The sequence below is a fragment of the Cyprinodon variegatus genome, unplaced genomic scaffold (assembly GCF_000732505.1).
Source record: "Cyprinodon variegatus isolate N-32 unplaced genomic scaffold, C_variegatus-1.0 Scaffold327, whole genome shotgun sequence".
Lineage (NCBI taxonomy): Eukaryota > Metazoa > Chordata > Actinopteri > Cyprinodontiformes > Cyprinodontidae > Cyprinodon > Cyprinodon variegatus.
In genome coordinates, this window is record NW_015150780.1 from 509,442 (window position 1) to 510,250 (window position 809).

At 30.4% G+C, this 809-nt stretch overlaps 1 protein-coding gene across 1 annotated transcript in view; it reads left to right on the forward strand.

Moving 5' to 3' along the window:
• Positions 1-522: 522 nt before the first annotated feature.
• Positions 523-809, forward strand: part of LOC107091155 (cell death-inducing p53-target protein 1 homolog) — a 5,235-nt gene continuing 4,948 nt past the window's right edge. Inside the window, exon 1 of the mRNA XM_015384924.1 lies at positions 523-666. The gene's annotated coding sequence lies outside the window, so the exon portion shown is untranslated. The remainder of the gene's footprint in view (positions 667-809) is intronic.

The following is an 809-nucleotide window of genomic DNA, read 5'->3' on the forward strand; positions in this document are numbered from 1 at the left end:
CTTGGGCTAGCAAACCAACCACGCATCATGACAGTAACTAAAACTAGTGAGTTTTTAAAAGTAAGGTTCCAAACAACAAAGCTCTCAGAGTTAGAAAGGACATAGAATCTTTATTAGAAAAAAATTTATTGTTACTTTGATTAAAATTATGAATGTAAAGAATTTAATGCTTTTCACTATATTTAAAGATTTAGACTAGTATATTCTATTTTATTGAAAAGGCTGGAAAAATAAAAATTTAGTGTATCACATTTGCATAGTTCCTTCTTGGTGGAATAGGTCAAAATCTCACAGCTTTATAATGAGAACTACATGAGAAAGTTGACAAGAAAGAAACAAACTGATTATTTGGCTGTTGTATTGTATCTATTATTGATTTATATATATGCATAAAAAGTGAATACGTTTTTTTTAACTTCTTATAGCTGTCTAGCACTGAACGAAAGAAAAAGGAAAGAATGGCGGAAGCACCTGCTCACTTTTTCTAGGAAGTCGAATACATTGTGTAAAAGAAAGCAAAGAGGGTGCTGCTGCTTTCCGGTTAACAGCTAATTTTGCTCTCAGAGTTTCTTAATCTTCTCATCGCTCAGGACCAGGAAGACATAGCAGAGAAAAATATTTCCCTCTTTTCTTTGGTTGCTGGTTTTTTTTTTTTTACGTTGAGTGGTAAGCTATACAAATTATATATTTTTAGCCAAATTCTTGAGCTTCTAATGTCATGTTCACTCAGTTCGCCGTGTTTTACTGCTGTTATATGCTGTTATATAAATATATATATATATATATATATATATATATATATATATATA